This window comes from Micrasema longulum, unplaced genomic scaffold, assembly GCF_059751315.1.
Source record: "Micrasema longulum isolate JH-2025_06_02 unplaced genomic scaffold, ASM5975131v1 h1tg000298l, whole genome shotgun sequence".
NCBI lineage: Eukaryota > Metazoa > Arthropoda > Insecta > Trichoptera > Brachycentridae > Micrasema > Micrasema longulum.
The window spans coordinates 100595-124573 of NW_028277502.1; the positions used below are offsets into that span (position 1 = coordinate 100595).

Below are 23979 nucleotides of genomic sequence, written 5' to 3' on the forward strand. Positions count from 1 at the left end.
TGGATTAGAGCGAGAACAGAGATCATCGATGTGGTCCATAGGGCTGCCAGCCAGAAATAGAGCTGTGCTGGTCATATAGCCAGAATCACAGACTCTAGATGGACCAAAAAAGTCCTGGAACGGCGACCCAGAACGGGTAAGGGAAGTGTCGGCAGGCCTCAGACAAGGTGGTCTGATGACGTAAGACGAGTAGCAGGAAGTGGTTGGATGCGGTTGGCTCAGGATAGGGAAATATGGCGACTAAAGGGGGAGGCCTATGTTCAACATTGGACAAGAGACGGCTGCTGATTATGATGATGAAGGTGGCAAATGGTTTGAGCAATTGATTTCCATTTTCTAATAGTGAGTTATTTACAACTCGTTGAAAATGGCCCTCAAAATGAAATATTTGGGTAAATCATAAGAACGCAAATATTTCCTTTAATTAAAAAAATAATATAAATATATATATATGAATCATAACATATAATAATTCAGGTATATAACTACACAAATTGAATATTATTAATTCATTGTTTTGTTAATGCCTAGACTTCTGATATCTCTTCTTAAGGGGGTTTTCCGCCATTTATCGATTCGTAAAAAAAATCATTGCTTTAGTGCCATAATACAGGTAGAAAATATGAGAATACGCTTTTATGAAAAAAGGGAGACCGCGTTTCCTGTTAATATGTATTTGCCGTTTAGTAAAAGAATTTTACTACAGTAACTAGATATACATATATAGACTTTGTATGAATAAAATAATTCTCTTTGAACAGTATTTCCTTCATTTTTTCTTTGTTTTCACATTTTGTATGATTTTTGGTGCAAAGAGCGGGTATCCAGTAACTAAAAAAGTCATCATGATCATTTTCGGATTTAGATGCCAAAAGTTAGCATAAAACAAATCAGATTAGTCAACTAAATTTGTTTTCCAGTGTAATAGAACCTTAATTTGTATATCCTTAAATATTATTAACTTGCCAATCAAGAACTGATTAAATTGTACTCAATGAAAGAGTGCATATTTGAGCAATGAAATAAGTGTTATCCGGTGTGCTGTCATCAAACTGTTATCGCAAAAACTGCCGTGAATCATAAAAAATACGTACAGACTTCTTGGACCTTCTAGTTGTTTCTAGAATTCATAAATTATGTACATTAATTACTAACCAAATATATTACATTTCTTCCTTTTCGTTTTCTTTATATTGTTTCAACAATAATAATTATGCTCAATTCGAATGTATTTGAAGTTAATGAATTCTTTTACATGTAAAGTACATTTTGGTAATTGTTATATATTATTTAGCCAGCCATTTTATATAACGCTAATCATGGCTACACAAATCTTCATCGGTACATATTGAGACGGTATAAAGGAAAATCGATATCTAAGAACAAAAATGTGTGTATATGTATCTAAGTGTCTTCTTCGGTAATCTGTAATTTATAAAAATAAATTAATATATTAAACATAATCCATTTTGTATACAGAAAACTTAATTTTACTTAGTAGATAAAATTGAAGATAAATGTTTATTTCACTTTGTGGTCCTTCGAGCCGGATGTATCTCTTAATCAGAAAGTTCCTTGATTTTCATATTGGCTCCGGCGAAGTTAGCCACCATTTTTATTATATTTACAACACAGTAATTATTAAAGTAACTAAATTAACGTTGTAAAATTACAAGTCATATAATAAACTTTAAGAGTTCGAATCAGAAAGACGGCGTTTTTATTTTACAAAATCATGCATATAGTCCACACTTTGTTATACGGACCCTGGGGTGCTATTCTGAATCTTCTCTACCTCCTAAAAAGAGATTAATTTTGGGATTTTTTTTCGCACGCTTTTACACTTTGCTTCATATATGGCCACACTGAAAATTGAACGTCAAATGAATATGAACACCTTTAATCAAACTCGATGATTTTCGTTTAGGACATTATTGCGACCTTAACCATTGCCCAAAACACTTAATTATGTTGAATTGACGAAACTGTATTTGTTTTATTCAGTTTTAAAAACAGTGTATACCCCATTTGACGTTTGATCATCAGTGTAGCCATATATTAATTAAAGTGAATTCGCAAGCAAAAATTATAAATCCCAAAATTTCTTTCTTTCTTAGAACCCGTGGAAAGTTAAAAATAAGTGATACCATTGTTTTTTTTATTTTTTTTTTTATTGAATAATTTTTTATTTTACAAAATACATTTTTGAAATACAAAATAGGTAAATATGCAGAACATCTTATATATAACGTTTCTACCTCTCTAATAAAGTAGGTACTTGTGTTTAGAGAGGGAGTTCGTTTCACATTTTTTTTTTTTTTAAACAAAGTAAATTAAAACGAAGTATATTAAAATCAAAATTAAAAATAAACAAGGTAAATAAAAAATAAACATTCTTTTGTATGGAGTCTAGGAAGGGGTGAGTCTTAAATGTTTTTTAATTTTAGTTTTAAAAGTTTGATATTTTTTTATAGATTTTAAGTTTTTAATGGTTCTTATTGTTTTTCATTTGTATTTTAACTACCCTGAAAGAGTCATCTTTTTAACTTTGTGTTATTATATCACTGTTCATTATTCCTTGATTACAATATTAAAGAGCTTTGTAGTTACAATATACCGAACTCTAAATTATGTGTATTTGGATAATTTATTGTAATATAAATAGAAAATGACCTGTCAGTGTGTCATTTTCCATGTTAGTTAAGTAGTAAAAATTAGAGATATTTTATTTTGATGCAGTCGGGAACCGAACCCGAGATTTTGTGGTTCAGAGTCTGACGCGCTAAACATTACATAAATAAGAGGAAAAAGGTTTCATGACGTGAAGTTACCTGCATAATTAAATTAGAAGAAAATCACAGGTGCTAAAAATCTTTTATTTTAAAACACATTAAAATATCTAGGTCACTCCTATTTCAGGTAGCTACTTCTGTACTATGAAAACAAATTTAAAATGTATGTGCTACTGACAAAAAAACGCAGAACAATGAGTGTTTTTTATTATTTGTTTATAGACTATTAAACTAAGCAAAAAATAAGTTTTAAAATATTTATGTATCGTATTATCTGCTCTATGATTTTTTAAAGTTTTGTATTTTTTTACATAACTTCCTCTGTGACGTCTCAAGTTCTCTTCCCGATGAGTTCGCTGATTCGTCAGTTGATTTACCTGAAACCGGGAATAGATCACAGTTCTCTTATCTTTGGTTAATTCGGAAGAACTAGTGACGTCATGAAAAAAAGTCCTTTTTTATTCAAATCCTCTTTTGCATACATTTTCAAGAAACTTTGTTGTACAATTTAATGCTCTAATATTTTTTATCCAATTTCCCACAGGGCTGAATTTCCTCATTAAGCTATTTAATATTTAAACAGAGACGGAGATTAACTGACAACGAAAATGAAAACGTTAGTGTTAAAATGTATTAAAATCTTTATGCAATGAAAATGGAAATTTATGAAATGAGATTTTTTAATTTGTTAAAAAATTAAGTATGTAAATAATAATAATAATAATAATTATGGATAACTTCTATAGCGCTATTTTTGTAATATAATACCTCAAGGGCGCTTTACAAAGTGATTATATAAAGATATAAATAAAATTTTAACTTTTTGTATGTGCGTTTTAAAAAGTAAAATATATGTTAGAGAATTCCATTTCTATTTACATGTATGTATCTTATATATACTACCATATTTCTTTCCTTAAAAATTTATTTTCTGAGATATTAAACCAATACAAAATTATAAACCAATGCGTTCGTTTTTGGACTTCAGTGTTGGTTATAAAATTGAACCACGTTACCATATCTACCCAATATTCTCCTTAAGTACTTACTCTCAAAATTCAGAATTTTGGTATTTTTAGTTTTGTGTAAGTATTATATAATAGGCTTTACTGGGCCTATGATCTATCATCGATTAGCTAAACCAATATTGACCATTATTCCTACGTACAGTCTACGACATTTCATCAATTTTATCGATCAATCTTGATCAATTCCCTAGGGGGTAAAATCTAGCATTTGTCCGCAATGATTTGGACATACTCAAAATATTGTCAATAAATAAATAGTTTTTTTTGCGTTTTATTTATTATTATACTGCACAACATATTATTCATAATAGGTAAATGAATACTCCAATAAGCATGCAGTTTAAAGAGGTACAAACATATTACATGGGTTACAAAATTACAAAGGTTTATTTGTACAAAAGAGTCCCACAAAGTACATAGATCTGAAATTAAAGAATAATAAAAACTATGTATTTCACATCGCATCGAATAAGGCACGTTCAAGAAGAATTAAATGAAGAAAAACGATATACCTATTTTGGCAAAAAAATTCAACGTAAAAAAAGTACAAATACATTTTCATCCTTGAATTTTTATTTATTTATTGTGTTCGCTCGGAATGATATTCAAATGATTATTCGATTATTAAACTCACTAATCATTCAATAATTACATTTGTTCGATTCATTTCATGCGTATTATATCTATGGTATGTGCAATATATTATCTAGAGAGGGGGTTTCCCCCCACCACTAGTGCTATGTTTCCCCCACTCTCTCCCCCGCCTGTCTGGCTATCCCCCCACCGCACTGTCTGGTACAGGGCTGTCACATGACCGTTCACCGAGTTCACTCCTAAGCCGGTTGTTGACTCAGTTGGTTCTCGAGCTCCGCGTCGTTCGTGTCTCCAGTAAAAGTTTTATTACTACTTGAAAAATGTACGTGGAAATTCGTCATTGTGCAGTTATATTTTAAAACGTTTTACTTTATGTGAATTTGTGCACCACTAGCACTCGGAAAGTGCCAAAAACAAAACGGTATGTCTCAATTATTATATCACATCCATTTTTACTGTTAATGTTTTATTTATTTTATTTTATCGGCAAATCATTAATACCATCTGCTGTTCAATTAGGTACTTTTACGTTTATTTTCACACACTTAAATTCGTTTTGAAAATAAATATATTTTTATAATTTTACTTTTACTGGGCTACCTGATAAGGTTTCATTTGTATTTGGAGAAATATTTTTATAAAATAATTCTTACGATGCATTTGGGATTGCGAATCTATAAATTATGAATGATCTGCTCAGTTATAAAACATATTTTTTTAACAAATTGCCACTTGAAATTTAGTATTTATTTGAGTTTTTATTTTGACAATAATGACCGAATAAATTTAAAATCGGTCTTAAAGTAGAACCGGCTATAATTATATGTATAAAATGTTTGAAAATATATTTGATTTTCGAAATTTATGCAGTAAATAAATTTTACACAATTCTTCCATAACACATTGTACACAAATGCATTTTAGGTAGGTACTTAGACGTCTTAATATTTTGTGTACCAACGACGTTTTTTTATTTTATTTTGTGTACATTTTTTTAAGACTCGTGAATGTAGTTCTTAAATGTGCTACTTGTGGTGGTTCAAATAAACACACCTTTTTTGTCCGATCATCAACGATAAAATAATTGTTCTCACTTTGGCCTCGGCCAGTTTTGATGGCAGCCCTAACCAGCACCTGTTTTATGAATGTCAAAACTTCCACGACGCGACGGCCGCCTACGCCTCTGACGTCACATGGCGTGATTACTGTTTCACCAGTTACCCCATTTTTATGCCTCTGCACATGGCAACTTAGCCTCATTTTATTCGTAATATTTATCCAATTTGACTAATAATTCTTCAAAATTCTGTTGGTTTTTTTATTAATGTTTGTAAAATATTGATATTGGTACGCATTTAAAAACATAAATTCCTCCTATGACACGACTAGAACAGCGATTCGTGGTCATAGATCAACAATATATCGCGCATCCGATAAAATAGTAATAACAACAACAAAAACAGATTTTTGTAGGGGGATTTTGTTTAAATACTCTCATCTGCTAAAAAATTACAAAATTCTAGCTTTACGAGTTACCCGCTAGACAGCTGTATTAAACGCAGCCGTTATTTAACAGAGTCATATTTTAATTGCTCTCTTTGCGACAATAAAGATTTTATTCAAATAATCGGGTTGTGGTCCCGTGGCTAGTGTTGCGGACTCACGGATCAGAGGTCCGAGGTTCGAACCCCACTCGACTCCAACTTGATTTCCATTTTCTAATAGTGAGTTATTTACAACTCGTTGAAAATGGCCACCAAAATTGAAATATTTGGGTAAATCATAAGAACGCTAATATTTCTTTTAAAAAAATAAAATTTATGTGATTCCAAAATAAACTGTGCATAAAAACCTACCTACCTAAATAAATGCGTAATTCAAAACCGCCTCTTAATCTTGCAAAACTGATTTCAATTATACTTGACACCGCAAATTTTCAGCATTCTGCATTGAGTAGGTGAAGCATAATTAGAAAATTCACAATTCTTCTTTCAAAGTTTTTCGCAAATATCTTAGTAACTCCTTCGAAGCAGGTTTTTAAGCTTCTATTACCCTCATATGACACATCTGCATAGCTATAAAGGGTGAAAAGAAAAACAAAAAACCTCAATGAAAAATACGTGATTTTAAGGCGCGTTAATTTAGTGTTTAGACTCTTCTAGAAATTGTGCTTTTTTGAAATATGAATATTTTATCGAATGTGTGATACAGTTCTTTATTCATGATATGAACCCTTTGTAGGTTAACTAATAATGTAAGGTGTTTCAAAAGAGAATGTGGAGAACTTTAAAAGCAAATCACATACATCACATACAAATAATATAATCACTAGATCCTCAACACATAGACAACGTAAACAAATACAAACTAAAACCAGTTTCGGACAAAGGGATTTTGAGTATTATTCAATTAAAATCTATAACCTACTTCTACTATCTATTAAAACAATTAGTAACGAGAAAATGTTTAAAAGGGCTATAAAAAAATGGATAGTGGAGCTAGGTAGAAGTAAAATGGATTGTCTCATTCGCCCACACCAATATTGAATCAACTGCTCCACAAGTGTATAGCTTATGTTAGGTTTTTGTTATTTTGTTATTTTTATTGTGTATTTTGTAATTCACGTAATATAGATGTTCATAAATACCTTGTTTTTAAAACTGTCTAAATATTTGTTAATTATCTTCGTTTTTTAAAGTTGGTCTTCTTTGTTTATTCTCAAATGTAATTTTAATAAAGTATATTGTTAAGTGTCCTCGGCACGGGAAACCCCAGTGAGGTCACATTATTTTTATTATTAATTATAGTTGTAAGCAAAAAATTTGAATAAATAAGAAAATATTTTATGCCTATATTTCGTCTCAGTTATCTATTGAACCCGGGGCCTCCAGCAAGGAAATTAGTAGGTAGATTTACAGCGATGTTTCATAGCAGCTACTTACGTTCGTCTCTATGACTTCCTAATTAAACCATCGCACTTTTATCTTTTAGGAGTGCACATTTTGAATATGCAAAGAAAAAAATAATCTTTTTATTCTGAACATCAAAAATGGCTTGCAGGAAAAAAAAATCTCAAATAAAGAGCCCATGAGTCTGAGGCATTCCTTTCAGACCTCGACAATATTTATCTCACGGGAGTGCACATTTTATATAGTCTAAAAATGAAGTCTGTGTTTATTTTCATATATTTATTTATATGATAAGTCGTCACGATAAGATATGCCGCCGACTTTTAAACTTAAGCAATGTTAGGTATTGGAGAAATTCTAAGAAGACCTGAAAATTGTCATTGAAAACATTGCTAGAAAATTTTATTTTTTTTCGCAATGGTCGGGTTTTAAATTCTTTCGCCAAATATCAAATATTGATATTAATGACGCATTCGTCTTGTGTTCCATTCAACTGAGGTTCCGGAACTTATCTTGTATTTTGTGAGAAATAGTGTTTTACTCGCAGCGGTCAGTAAATGTGAAGCAGCGTAAAAAGGCGCCACATGCAGCTTTGAATTCACAGTAAACTGGCATAGACATTTGTTCTTTTTACTCTACTACGCGTTTTGCACGGCAATGTTGATGCGGCACGACAAGACAACGCTCATTTATAAAACTTAATTTGAACCCATCGTTATATAAAACATCAACTCTTTTTAATTATACCTCAGTAAATATGCACCATTTTATTGGTTACTTGAGTTTTGACACCATTTAAAACCCTTGTGCTTAGGTAAAATTAAAAATTAATAAAACACTAGATGACACTTAATTAAAAGTCGATTTCTCTCAAGTTTCCTAGTGATTTTGCAATATTGAAATTATCGGTGTTGGGGAACCTGAGAGAAGGGGAGGAGGTGATTTAATGCAGAATACAGTGCGGTATTATAACCAAGGACCGCAGATGACCTCGTTTTACCATTTTCGCGAATACATCTGATATTGCCAATAGTTTCAAATTATGTATTTTAAACGCCGCAATAATCTGCTTCGTCAGCTTAATTACTTCTTTTGACACATGGATGTCCTAAATCCGAAGATGCCCTTCTAGAATTTTCCGCTTGCTCATTAAATTTAGCCATGTACACCAGTTACCTCCTTAGAGTAATAACCTTATAGAGTCGCCCATACGGAGAAAAACACTCTCTGATTATTGACCACAGCTACGGATTACAGCAATACAACGGGCCGTAGGTAATTGGGTTGAGAATTGCGAGCGCAAACCGAAACCGTCCATTACACGTTGGTTGTTAAACTAAAAATCAAAATAAAACCAAACATTTGGAACGCTTTTGTTCTATGCAATAAAGCTTAAAAACTTCTCTAGAGAATTATTACTCTGAGGTTACCTCCAATTTTCAGAACTAATTCTCGGTTATCTGTCACCTTCTAAAAAGCGTAAAAACGTTTACAATGTTATTTGTACCTATATATGTAGTCATTTATTTGTATAATACAAAATTTACCATCAATAATCATCACTTACTTTCTTTCGATACCCGCTTTGACAGTTCAGTTTGTGTTTTTTTAGTAGATACAATATTAATTTAGAAAGTTAATTTGTAAAAACAGTTAATTTAATATATACCTAAAAAATAACAAAATGAATATATCGTAATATCTAAATCAAAACACAGAACTAGTATTAAAATATTACAACAGAGATGAAGAACATTTAAGAGAGGGTAATTTGGAAGTCTAGGCATCTACAGGGCTTATGACCTGTCAATGGCTGGTTTAAGTGGCCACTTTACACACTGTGTAACATTCACCATTCTGCCTATAGTTGAACATCCATATTTCTTCAATTCTTTCATCTGTTGATGTTTGTGAAGTTAAAGAGCTGAAACCTTTATTTATGAAACCTTTATTTATTTATATTTATTATTTATTTATGTTGACAGAACTAGTAGGTACTGATTTGGACTAACCCCAAACATCTATGTTGTTTTTTTATTTTTTTTATTTGGGAGTTGCTTTATTATTTACCTTGCTTATATATACAAGGTTTATATTTTATAAGGTTGATTTTTCTGCGATTATTTTACTTTAAATTTAGCTAGACTGTTGGGAACGGGAAGAATATACTAAAGTGGGTAAATCAAAAACTTCTCTCAGCATTTGCTCATGTGGAGAGGAAACCACTCAAAACTCTTCAAGAGAAGCCGGCCTGTTGACAGTAGTCAACAGACCTCTCTATGTTGTTTAACTACTCATTAGTACATACATTTAAAGACAATCTGTCATTTATAAAGGTTGAATGCCCTGTAAAATAATAACTATTATTTACATGGCTAAGGAAAAGTCGATGATGGCTATTCTTTATAAACCAATTGTTCTGATCACTGATTAAATTGGGCAGTTTATTATTTTATTTTTATTAAAATTATCACGGAATTTCGCCAGAATAATACGTATGTGTGAGATTTTTTAAGTATTTAAAAAAAACAAAAAAACTTGGATGTTCTGTAAAGTTTCTACAGGTCGCGTTTTTTTGTTTTTTTGCACTTGTCTGGCTAATGAACTGAACGATCGACATATTACGTAACAATTAGTAGATTTTTCGTTATGAGGGGAAAAAAAATGTTCATATTATTAGTAATGCAATCATATTCAGTTTTGTTTCTAAAGTATTTAATTTTAACTCTTTATATAACCTATGTATTTTTTGTGTGCATGTACCCAGTACCTACACCTTCATATGCATGTGTAAAGCAAATGATACCTTATCAATTGAACTAATTCTTGATTAAGGAATTCCACATAATTTCTAAGAACTTTTTGTAACATATACGTTGCTTCAATTCGTTTTTATACAACATATCAAAATACAAATCTGCGGAAATAGAGCTTGAAAGCGTTTTATTAAATTAAATTTAACAAATCAGTAACATACATAATTGTATTTTTGTTTCCGCAAAGCCGAAGCTTGTCTGCGGGTTACATTACATTTTTTATTTTTAAGTAAGTACATAGTTTAATAAAAGCAAGTTTCACTTGCTGTTTTTAATAATTTTTTGACTTATTTTAAAAATGAATTTAGGTTTTTTTCCTCACGATTTTCAGCTGGTATTAAATTGTACAGTTTTGGTACTACACTCCCCATTGTTCTATCTCCATAGTAGTTCTTCTGTCGTGATACCGTCAGCTGCTGTGCCGATACTTGTCGGGTCACGATCTGGTGGGCTACTTTGGATTTAAAACTGCAATCGAGGAAATGATCAGGCATTATCTTATACTGACACTGTTTGTTATTTGGCAAAACGTTAACATAATCAAATAATATTTTATTGTTGTCTTTCATTTGAATTTTATAAGTAAAGGCTTTCTCAGAACTTCTGTATACTTAATTCAATTTCGTTAAAAATGGTCTGTTGGACAAAAACGAAACAAAGCGACGATAAGCCGCCTGGGACCTGGGACACGTTAATATCGCTGTATTGCATTCCTCTGTTCTCAAATTAAGGACTCAAATGACACGGATTATTGAACAATTTCATTCGATACTGTTTCTCCAAACAGTTTCATATGTCAAATATGTAAAATGATGAATAAGAATTAACTTGTCGTGTTAAGTGTATAGCTTGTGAGTCCATAGTGGTGAACACGCTGAGATTTTTCAAGCCTCAACCACAAATAACCATCGACGTGCTAATAAGCGACGCGATAACAATTTCTCACCATGGTTGTTTATCGTAATCGCGATCACAATGGAACATCCGTGAACACTTAATAATAAAAGTATCAGGTCGTGGTCCTGTGGCTAGTGCCTCGGACTCACGGACCAACGGTCTCTGGTTCGAATCCCACTGTACTCCAACTTGATACCCATTTTCTAATTGTGAGTTATTTAAAACTCGTTGAAAATGGCCCTTAAAATAAAATATTTGGGTAAGTCATAAAAACGCAAAATATTTCTTTTTCTTAAAAAAAAAAATGTCAAAATATTTACGTTTCGTGACGTATAATCCTGCTGCGCAATCACATATTTGAACTTCACCGGTGTAAATATTGAAAATATTCCAAAACTGCCATTTTTTTATTTATTTATTATTTATCATGCTATTTATTGCATTTAGCCGGCGGTTGGCCAGACAAATGTCAAGAAAAACAGTCGCTGTAATAATTGTTATTTAACTTTCACTTTTTTGTATTAGATACTCCATACTATTTTGCAAATGCAATATATTGTATTATTTTTTCTAGTAAACGCGGATTTTTCGCTAATTAACTGTATTTATTTACGTTGCATTAAAAAAAAAGATCAAATTAATCACTCTCTAGGGGGTTAAACAGATCCAAAATACAACCACAGGGCTGGTTTTGCAGATAGCCCTGGGTGTCAGCAATTTGGACCTCTTTCGCGTATTGTGATGCAAACAATATAAATCATAAAAAACGAACTTAATAATCACTTTTGATACATAATTCAATATAATTAATTTATTAAGGAAATCATAGTCTTCATATAAATACAAGGTACAAAAGAACAGTTAAAAAAAGGAAGACCAATGAAAGACTTCACATTAATTTATTATGAATGCAGGAGGAGAGAGGAAAAAATTATTAAATTCTTTAAAAAAATTATGTATAAACCTATAAATATTAAATAAAAAGGACATAAAAGGGAGAAGACATTGTATGGCTCCAACTCTACTTTCCTCCCCTCTCTCTCTGCTTCCATGAACATTTATATTTCTTAGTAAAAATTCACAACCAGCAAAAATTATTAGATGAAAGTAGTAGATGTACATATGATTATGTTAAAATTAAAAGTTTGAATTGAAAATTAAAATTAATAGTTAAAATTAAAAAGTTAAAATCAAAAGATAAAATTAAAAGTTAAAATTAAAAGTTAAAAGTCAAATGTTGGATTAAACTAGATTGATCCTCTGTATCAAAATTAAATAAAATAATTCAAACGATTATTTATGACTCCCACATATTTTTTTGGAAACATGCCACATAACATTGAGTAGTGGAATTAATTTAAGGTAATTTATACACAAATATATTTATTTCTATTTTTAAATATCTTTAGTTTTTTTTATATTTATTTCTATTGAATATGTTTTAACTTGAATTATAAAAATAAAACTATTATTTTATTAGTTGGTTGGAAGAAATTGCCATTTGGCAATAAGCCCGCCAATGTTCAATAACAATATTTACAAAAAATACATATAATATTAAATAAATAACATTGATTAGGTGGGTATGTACATTGCGAATTTGCATTTCCTAAAATTTATGGAATAATTTTGCTCTGTTAATTGTACATTAAAAATCCCAGTCTTCATTAAATTATTTACATGAATGGCAGAAATCATCCTTCATAGGATGAAAATAAAAAAAAATTTAAAAAAAATTCTCTCCTCTTCTATGGTTTAAAAAAATCGTATTTTCTTATTCTGAGACCAGACAATTGTTTATGTTACTATTTTTAACATGTAAAATATTGACCATATTTTTTGTAAGTGTAATTAGTGAAAAATAATATCTACAGCAGAATCCATTTCAGAAGAATCATGATGGTACACGTTATCGGCTCGGATGACTCCAGTAAGAATACATTATTTTTATTTTTTGAAAAAAATAATAAATGCACTAGGCTTGGCGCCCGTGATTTTTCCCAAAGGGTTCTACTCTACTAAATGTGCGTAGGTTTACTGCCTACTCGAGCATGCATTTCTCGAAGCATATTTGATATTTATAATTTTTTGTTTTTGAAATTTCCAGTATAACAGATAATTTTACAAATATTTTCATCGTAATTACGCAATGCTGTATTAAACGTTCAATGAATTAATAAAACTATTTAGAGTACGTTAGCATCTACTGTGCATTATGTAATAATTCGGTCTAGAGGATATTTTTTCGTTTAAGATATAATACATGTATACTGTTAAAATTGAATGTTATGCACAAATTTAATATTTTATTTAATTATTTTTCCTTATGCAAAATATTTTCACTTAACTTGGGTTTATAACCCAAAATACACCAACCCAATGAAAATGTGTATTAATTTTTTTTTTATGAATAAATAAAAATAATGTTCCCTTTTTAATATTCAATATAAAAAAATACAGTGTTGTAGACAGCGCTATAATACGAGATTGAAAGAGTTCCAAGTCCACTTAACAGCATAACACTAACAGTAAATATTTAAATAATAGTACCTACATCGATAGAAACGGGTTAACATAATTATTCATACAGTAATATTCTATTAATTTTTCAACCTCTGAAAAGGTTTTGCTTCTCGTAAAAAGCCGACAGTAAAAAATAAAGTATTATACAGGGTGTTCATTAAACCCTGTCACATCCGAAACCACGATGATCAGTATGAGCAAGAAGACATATTGGCACATTAAAATATTTTTTTAAGACGAATAAAATTTAAAAATTAATATTTAAAAAAAAGCAAATGGTTGCTTACTTCTGCATGGGGGAAACGAGGGGGGGGGGACTGATACGCCGACAACCCCTCCCCTCGCCTTTCTTTGCAGAAGTAAGCAACCATTTGTTTTTTTTAATATTTGATTTTTTTTTTTTAATCTTTTATTTTTTTATTTTTTAAGGAAAAATAACAGTTGTTATATAAGAATACAAAATATTAAATATAGTACATACATCCAGTTAAAGTTTTTCACAAATATAATGAGAGAACATGTTACACAGTAAACAGAAAAATAATATATTATAGAAGACATGAGAAAAAAAAGAGCTCGTAAGAAGGTTAAGAGATGAGGAAATAAAGTGGAGAAGTGGAGGAAAGGGATTTTCATAATATAGTTAACCAATTCAACCATTTGAAAAAATAAAATAAACATATTTAAAGGAACATAAACTTAAAACACACTGACAAATGTTTCATTTTACAGTGTTTCAAAAAGTTTTTTTTTGAAGTCACTAAATTTTGTATTAAAAAAATCTAAATGGGGACAAAATAAATTAAATTTGGAGCAGCTACAATAAATAATCGAGTTTTGTTCTAAATATTTTTTCAAATATGCAAATATGTCTTCTTGCACTGATTATCGTGGTTTCGGATGTGACAGTGTGACTTATTATAAATATAGCGAGATAAAAAACATTAAAAAATATATAAATGGAGCGAAGGTGCTTTAGAATGAAACAATAAAACATATGTTCTGTTTTTCGTTAAAGCATTTCATTATAAATGAATTTTGTCATCACATATGATGCCATATTTCTGCGCAGAGTCACGTCTTATGATGACGAAAGTCAGGTAACGAATGAAGGCAATTAACCACGAATTGCAATGCCATTTACTTCGCACTTGTAACCTTTCTGTTCAATTATACAGGGCTTATCAGGCTTCAATACATACTCGTACGTAGTTATATCTAAAATATTAATGTTTCCATTCATTATTCAATTTTCTCTCTACAACGCCCCAAATGACTCGCCTAGGGCAAAATGAAGTCAATTATTTTCAGAATTGAGATAAGTAATCCACATTTATATTCAAAACCTAGCCTTCTTTCGGGAAACTGAAATATTTCGCTGGTCTTGTATAGAAAATTAACTTAAAATATTATCTTCTCTTCCTCGTGATCGCATATAATATTGTATCGGGGACTGGAATAAGTTTTCGCCGTATTTTCGTGAAAATGAATGCTTTGTTTAAAAAAAATGGTAAAGAACATGCCATTTAAAATATCGTTCATCGCTAGCGACTACTTTCTCCCATCTTTCTGGTAACATACATATACCATCTCGAAAGAACGACTCATTTTTCGAGGTTATCCAAGAATCGATCGATCTATGAATCCAAGAAGTCGATCGATCGGAACAAGTTGTAACCCGAAGGAGCAATATCCGATGAATATAGCGGGTGGGGTAGGACTTCCAATTTGAGCGTTTCTAAGCTTATTTTGTTTGCCTTGCAGGATGTGGCCGAGCGTTGCCATGCTGCAAAATTACTTTGTCGTGTCTCTTCTCGTATTGCGGCCGTTTTTCCTTCAATATTCTGCTCAAACGCATCCATTGTAGTCAATAGCGATCTCTCGTGATGGTTTCGTTGGGTTTGATGAGCTCATAATACACTACACCCAGCTGATCAGGGTGCAAAGCAGAGATTTTTTTATTTAAATTTCATTGAAAACATTTAAGTTTGTAATTGAAAATTCTTGATGGAAGTTCATTGTAATTTATTAAATAAATAAAACACGAGTGATACTTTAATCCACAAATTAAAATAAAACACGAGTGATACTTTAATCCACAAATTTTGGATTAAAGTATCACTCGTGTTTTATTTATATAATAAATTTCATTGATAAACCCTCACGGGTTACATACATTTAACAAAATATTTTTACTTTTAAAATTCACATACTACTATTAATAGTAATATTTTTAGCATCTTTTGTAAAGGTTGTCTGAGTCTTTTGTTTAGTTTTGTCTGGTAGTTTATTGTATAATTTCAGTCCATGGTTTATTACTCTCGATTGTCCTTTTCTCGTTTTAAAAGGTTGTATATGATATTTTTCTGATATTCTCGTATTGTGTTCATGTTTACTACAGTTTTTTTCAAGTTTTAATTCTTCGGGTACAATTACATCAATGGCTAATTTATGAATAAATTTTAAGGATTCTAGTTTAAAGAGTTCAGTTACATTTAATTGTTTACTTGTTAAAAAAGTTCTTTAGTTGCTGTTAGATAGGGTAGGTCATACACTAACTTTAATATTTTATTTTGCTGTCTTTGCTGTCTGTTTATGTCATTTTGATTTCCTGTTCCCCATAATAGTTGCATATAACATATTTTAGTTTTTACATAGGCTTCGTACATTTTTTTCCCCTTTATTGGAACAAAGTTTTTGATTTAAAAAAAAGACTCGATAAAGTCGCCACTTTGCTAATTAAATTGTTGATATGAATTGTCCATGTCAATTGTCTGTATTGTTATTCCTAAGTATTAAACATGTTCAGATGATAATGATGGTCATGTTCAGACGGATCATGGTCTCCGTAAGTCTCCACAAAAATTCTATCTGTTTCAGCCGCGGATTTAAAAAAAAACAAGTAATGCAGTAAAATTCCATGAAAATAATATATTTTTGGTATGAAATTCGACATGTTTGACGCTATGAAACAACACATGTTTACACGATGCCGACGGTGGAATAAAATATACAGTCATTTCAAGCTCTCCAGTGAGCTCCACGATGGAGTTGGCTGTAGTATTGCCCGATGTAAAAAGGCCAAGAAACACGGCCAAAAACCAATCGGTCCGGAAAGAACGAGAGTCCCTATTATAATTATATATGCATTTACGTATATAATATTTAACATAATTTATCAATTTAATACTAATTAACGATAAATGTTAACGCAAAAACCGTCGATTCAGTCAGTAATTAAAATTATTGTAATGTTTATTTAATTATATTAGCTTGCAAAATAACAATAACTTCAAATTTTATGTATGTATTTGCTCCACAAGGTAGTGGGAAGATTGAATTCAAAACAATCAGACTTAAAATGATCCTCTATCTCTCCGGGACAACTGAACCCGTACGCAATTATCTTTCAGGACGATGCGTTCATATTTTTCTATCGTTGAGTTAATTTGCTTTTAGATTTTTAGAGTTCTTTTCAAAATCAATCAGTGTTTTTATTTTAATTTTTTGCGAGCTCTGCTTATTTTGGGAGTCTTATTTCCGAATCTTTCAGAATGTAATTAATTTCGAATTTTGCTTAACTTAAGAAAAAATGCTATAGCTTTTGTAAATTCATTATAAATTATCCCTGTTATTATTTTGAAGATGGTTGAAAAAAAAATAGTTTGTGCTTAAAGTTTGCCTTTAATTTCGAAATTAATTTGGAGGTAATTGATGGCGTCAGAGGAAAAAGGTTTTAATTTAAAATCTTAGAATATCCACCATTATTTTTATTTATTTAAAATGGCGTTTTTACACAAGAATACTTCATAGTCCCTGGACTGGTACGTAAAGCGTAAGACTGATCATCTTACCTTCATGTAACAAAAAATATTAAGATACACTGCGGATGATGAACCAATGCAGTGCCCTTTGCACCATTAGGTGCGGAAAGGGAATGATAATGATGATGATATCCATAGGGAAATATCACATACTACGAATACCGGTAAAAATATATGAAATGGATTTAGAAAAATTAATTGTATTTTAAAGATCAACATGGATATGGGGAGAAATATTTTCATATATGTCACAAGAAAAACGCAACATGTTTGGCATTGATAATTGTGACATCAAGATTCGTGACGATGTTCTAAAAAAATTCAAACAATTTGGAACACAGTTGAAAATTAACATGAATCGTTACGTATAAGGGGCGTGGCCAATGCTATGACCGTTTTTGCTACTAATAAGTCGTAAACAATGTTTCTTTACTCTACAGTATTTCACATTATTTTCTTGGTTCTTTTTCTTTAATCTTCGTATTATTACTTTAAAATTGTAAAAAAGTTATATTTCCCTGTTATTCGTCTTTATATATATTATCAGATTTTTTTAGCAGGAAAATGCAGACGCCCGCGTCATCTACACATATCTCGGTCGCAAGCATCAGTTTAAGAAAATACGTTTAAAAGTAAAGAGGTAAATAAATACATTTTACCTCCGGTAATTGCGTCGCGTTCCGCCCACGCCTCCGGCCCGCAGAAGTCCTGATAATCCATTTGGCAAATGAAAAAGTAGTTTGGTCGTTTGGTGCTTGTGAAAGATGGCGTATTTCATGTTGGATTCAAGATAGTTTCTCTCATTTTTTAAGCCGCTTTTATTTCTGTTCTTCAATAATGAAGGCCACCACCGAGCTGTATTATTATTTTTTTAAAATAAAACATTATTATTTTAAAACATAAGGTCCAGTTAATGAATTCATGTGCTTTTAAATGTTGATTTCATTAATTTTTATTGTATTATTGTACACGGCACAAATGCCATTTATAAACATAAACACATGAAACATACATAACAGTGTTCTATTACAAAATTATGAAATTATAAATACAAGAAAAATATATTTATATATATTTTACGGTACTATATTGTTATGTGATTTATACATACTAAATGTAACATACTAAACTTTGGTATTTTTTTTTTATGAAAACTCACAGTAAACTAGAAATGGCGAAAATCATAAATTCTACATTTATTTATTTTTATATAAACGGCATAAATTGCCTTTAACATATATTGGACATAAATATGGAAAAAAATACATATATAAATACGTAACAAAAAATTATAAAATTGCATAACTATAACAATAGTAACAAGTAGGTAAATACACATGAGCAACCAAAAATATTAACGAAATAAATACATAAATATGAAAAAGCAAAAGAAAAGTTTAATAATTATATTGCGAGAGAAAAAAAAAATTCAGCCTCGACCCTGGGCAATGGGATCACACTCATAACGGTATGATCACAGCAGATAACTAGAGGATAAAAGGTGAGTTTCTGGCGCCTTCAAACCAGAACCAACCAGCCAAGAAACTCATCATCTCGCCCCTGTTTTCCCGTTGACGTAGGTACTGTATTACGAATATACTACATCTGAAACATAATTCCTTTTTTGAAAATGTTTTTAGAACAAGCATTGTTTCGCGTGAAAAAATCATGTAGAAAATTTTCGTAGATTCTCCGGCAGTTTCAATTAGGCCTCCGTGGTGTTCAGACCTATATTTTACGCTTTTATACCTTTATACAATTTTCAACCATGTTCTGTGTGAAGATTTTGTTTTTGGCTACGTTGGTGGGCGTTTGCTCGGCGGCATCTACCGTTCCTCCCGCGGCCGCGACGGGCACCGACGCTACGAAGCCTGCCGAGACTGCGAAGCCTGCCGAGACTGCGAAGCCAGCCGAGACTGCGAAGCCTGCCGAGCATCTCGCCCTGGGGAAGGGAGATCAGAGAATCGACTTTCTGACCACTGCGGAGCTGGAGAGATCAAAATCTTTGTTCAAGAGAGACGATGAAGCAGGGACGACTGCTGGCTCCAGTACCCTGGCGATTAACCCGACCGTCGCAGTATTCAACACTCTTCTAGTCCTGGCCTCCATACTCAAGCACGTTGTCTAACCACCACTACAATATTTACAAACCTTATGTTCCTTACGAAATAATATTTACAAACTAACCCCATTGTTTCGACAGTGACCGAAATTGCACGTGAAGAAAACGGTGATAAATGAATATTTTTATATATAGTTTTGTTAATGTAAGATAAATTCTAGTGTAAAATATGGTAAATTTTGTAATTTAATAATTTATGGAATATAAACTTTAAAAATCATGTTTTGTTATTTCCTCGTTTTGTTGGAATAAAATGGTGTTGGGAAAGGTAGGGCAAGACGGGTCCCTTGACATTGGTTTATTGAAAGCTAGTTAAGTTTTTAAAAACCTGAACACACATTAACAATGCTAGTGGCTAAAATCATTAAGAAAAATAGTAATAATTTTAAATTAATAAGTACATTTTTTATGAACTTTGGAAAAAACCCGTCTTGTCCGTAGGGGGGAGGCAAAACGGGTACCCAAAAACAAACTGAATTCAAGAAATTGAACAAAATTTCATAAATTGTATCACTTTCTCGGTAAATTGTAGGTACACGTCATTTCAATAATTATTGATGCTCGGTAAGTACTACACAAAATCATAATAATAGCGTATGTATCTTGATTTTGTTTTTATTTTCCGTCTGGTAAATTTGTAGACGCTCCCATACACATGTATTACTCTCCCGACACGCAAGTACCCGTTTTTCCCACCGTAACCATCTTTCCTGACCTTCCCCTACTAAGTGTAAAAAAGTATATTTGAATTGATTATTTTTCTTTCAGGGTATCGCGCAGTAAGACTTCAAGCATCGAACGAGAAGTGGAGACGATTTCAGGCTTCCTGAGGTGGGACTGATTAACATATTTTTAAAGCTTTAAAAGTGTTCCAACGAGATACCAGAAAGTCGCGAGGAGTAAGTACGTATGTTGTCTACGACTAAACATGACGCATTTTATCATTAAATTTGAAGCTATATAGTGCAGAATAATTGGGTTTTTTTACAAAAAATGAGGTGTTGAAATCAATTGTACAGTCTGAATTTTGCTCTAGTATAAATATGCAAACATTTTGTATTTTATTTAATTATATATACGCCCAATGGGCATTTTTAAGAACATATTTATACATATAAAATGATTATAAAGGAAAGTAAACAAACACAATGGTATATAGTAGACTTGGTGTGAGTGGAAGCGGGAGAGAGGTGTTTATAATTGAATGTGATTCAGTGATCGTATGAAAGAAGACAACTTGTTATCAAATAAATCATGACTGGTATATTTGTTGGCAGACCTAACAATTCTGGGCATAGGGGAATGAAAACCATAGTTAATTCTATGTTTTTTTTAATGTATTTTTTAAATATATATTTTGGACCCCTGTATTTAGTAGCCTTATGTGTCGTACTCGGAAAAAATCGGTTTTGTTTGTCTTTGTAATGGTATGTTCGATCACTGATTTTGGTTTATTACCTTTATGAGTCCAATCACCATTGTTGCAAAGTTCAAGAACAATGGCACGTGATAACTACTTTTAACTACAGTGTGGATATCTGTTAAGGATATTCCATCTTTCCTGCATTCTGCTTCAAGATTATGACATTGTAAACTAAAAATAGGCACTAAAATAAGAGATGTTCGATATTCTGTGAAGAAATATCATTGCATGGACAATAGTTAACATTTCTTAATTTAAACCTATATAGGTAACTTCTCATAGTTCTATGGTTATCGGTATGAAAGAGTCAGTTTTGTATGAAGTTTCTAGTTGGTATATTTAATTTTATTGAGCTCAGTAGTTCAGGCGCATCATAGAGTAAGTTAAGAATTTTAAATAGGACTAGAAGGTCGGATTTATTTCGACGGTCTTGAAGAGAAGATATATTTAAACTAGTTTCTAAATCATTATACGTATATTGAGGGCATAGAATTAAGAACGGTCCAGAAACCGCATACAAGCATCAAACAGAAGGCGACTAAACTACTCATAAATGAGTAGTTTTACGTTTGGACCCATTAGTTTCTTTGTAGACGTCGCTCAGTACGCATCTCCTGATTTGAATTCAACTATGCCGTGTTGTGGCCTTTTAAAGTGTAGAAATACTGTTAGGATCTTAAAGAAACAGGATGGGATCACATTTCATGGGTAATCAGCAAATGAATGTGTAAGTAGCAAATACATAACTTTAAAATTGAATTATTTTTCCATCTGTCAGATTGTCGAAGAAATCAAAATTAACATTTCGTTAGTGTTGCCAGAGTAGTAAATTTTTTGACCCTACTTTGCTACAAAAACTATTCTCAAACTATTAGAAGTATGATTTTACACTGCATTTGCAGCTCAACTCATGATTTTTATAAAAATAAAGTTGATAAACTACAGAATGACATCATAGCCAAAAATTTTTTTGTGATAGGTGTCATTCTGGTAGGCCCAACCTCCAGCCTATCTTTCTTAAAAATCGATGTTGAACTGATTCAATATTTTTGTGTTTTGAAGTGAACATCATAGTATGGCGTCAATGGAGTCATCAATGCATTTTATAAACACTCAAATTTATCGCATTTTTCGGTGTTTTTTTTTCTAAATTATTGATTCTAAATGTGACCATTTTGTGATATTTTTCTTTCATTTGTACCATGTACTTTATCTACATCTTTAAGACATGTTAAAAATGAATAGATTTGTATAATAATACCTCCTTGTAATAAATTAATCGGTCGAAAAATTAGATGTCAGTGATATGTGGAGAATTTATTGAAAATTGTCTTTTTTTTGTTTTGGTGATGAAGTTTTTAATCTTGGAACAAACGTAGATATTTAATAATCTTTTATTTTTACTAAACGAGGTGCCTACGTATGCACATGATGTACATTACTTCATAATTAAGACTAGGAACCTACATACGACGTTAACATATTTTATCAATAACACTTAAACCTTCAATATAGTCAATAATTCAGAAGACAGCAGTAAATATAATTCAAATTAAATATTGAGCAAGACTTCCGATGGTTCATGGTTGTAATCTTAAATCAACAATAACTATCAATCTACCAAAGAAGTGTATTTATTTGTTTCTATATAACCCAAAATTACCAGCGAATGTTAAGTTTCGCCTAAAGCACAAAATAATAAAAAATAATCTCATAGAAAAAAAATACAAAACGCATTTAAAAAAGATTTTTACTGTGCGAACCTCACGTTTTTAAAATTATTATATAAATATATTAAAAGAGGATGATGTTAATCATAAACATAATTATTTATCACCATCATCATCGTTTTCTTGTGTGTACCTGGCCCCCGATTACAATGGGAGTTGATTATCTGCAATCGTCTATAACGTAAAATATTTTTTTCTGTACTTCCGTGAGCATGTTTTTATGACAATTTAAGTATCATCGTAGAAACCTGTAAAACCTAAAAATACACCGACTTTATATAAATATTGAATTTGTCTTACAGAAAATTCAATATGGACAGTTGAAGATAACTCTGTGAACTTTCCATTGTTATACGTGGCCCGATGGGAAAATCAGCGAAAATGCTCTGTTTAATCGTGTACCTAATTTGTTTTTAAAATATAAACCTATGTCTGTTACTTTTGTTATTAAGTAACACAATTTATATCAAATTGGTTATTTTGTGGGGTCCTATGACATAGGAAAACCTGCCCGTTTTAGGGACTTTCTGCTTTCAAGGTTTACATTGCATTGTATTGTTTTTTTCTGCATGTTCTGCTTTCTACACTGTCGTAATCTAAAAGAGTGAAAGCAGTACGAAAAAACTACTACTACTACTTTTCAAGAAAGCATAAGTATTAGTTATTTCATATTTTGTTCAGAGTTACCCCTCTACCACCTTTAAAAACTCTAGAACGTCCGATAATTTGTTTGATGTATTGAAGGAAAACTGCCTAGATTTGAAACACCGATTTTGATAGAAGATTATTTGAAATACCGAAGTAGTTTCGATTTGTAGTATCGCGAATCGACAGTTACGTAATACGGCCTCGCATTACGTTCGTATTATTTGACGCGATTTCGTGAACAAGACGCGAATTTGCGAATATGTTCTCGGTTGGCTTTCTACTCGGCACATCGTGACGTGTAGCGCATTGCGTAACGGACATTCGGCAGTAATTGTTCCAATTGTCCATATGTTCATAGGCGCTGTTAGACGAGTCTCCAGCACTTATAGGTAACGGTGGTCTCCGGGCGTGGAGATGGCGATGGAAGTCATCTCCCTCTGATACCAGATACGTGGCGAGTGTTCGACAACATTAACTTTAACGATCTGCCCGGCAACACATCGACGAATTATTTCTCAAGATCAACTGGGAAAAACCCATTGAATCAACCACACCTATCCGCAAACTGAATATTCATAATTACCAACTTCTGTTACTTTCTGCTGCCTACTAACTTCGAGTCATATTTTTATCTGAATAACAATTCTCGCCATGTCACCGTCGTTTACTAGGC

At 31.5% G+C, this 23979-nt stretch overlaps 1 protein-coding gene across 1 annotated transcript in view; it reads left to right on the plus strand.

Annotated features, from left to right (window-relative positions):
* Positions 1-22660, plus strand: part of LOC148282770 (uncharacterized) — a 42604-nt gene extending 19944 nt beyond the window's left edge. Inside the window, exon 2 of the mRNA XM_088224572.1 lies at positions 20274-22660. The gene's annotated coding sequence lies outside the window, so the exon portion shown is untranslated. The remainder of the gene's footprint in view (positions 1-20273) is intronic.
* The last annotated feature ends 1319 nt before the right edge of the window (positions 22661-23979 follow it).